The following is a 375-nucleotide window of genomic DNA, read 5'->3' on the forward strand; positions in this document are numbered from 1 at the left end:
GATATAAGATATAAATAAAAAATTTATAATTGATAGATAGACAATATATAAAATTTATTTTTTAAACATTTTTTAATATATATAAATTATAGTTTATTGATATAGATTTATAGATTCTGTTCCTATTATTTGGGCCAGCTCGTGAGCTTTCGTTGAGTCGAGTTTGAGCTTATAAAATAGGCTCGATTGTTAATAAACTGAACCGTGAGCCAAACTTAATTTTTGTGAGTCGAATTTGAGTTTGGTCTAAGTCGACTCTCGGCTATTTTCAGCCCTATTTACGTGAAACTTGGGAGATTGTTGAACCGCATGGAACCTTTATGACAAAATAGCATTATTTTTTGTTTACATGTTTTGGGGATGATAGGGATTTGC

This window comes from Arachis ipaensis, chromosome B05 (assembly GCF_000816755.2).
Source record: "Arachis ipaensis cultivar K30076 chromosome B05, Araip1.1, whole genome shotgun sequence".
Taxonomy (NCBI): Eukaryota; Viridiplantae; Streptophyta; class Magnoliopsida; order Fabales; family Fabaceae; genus Arachis; species Arachis ipaensis.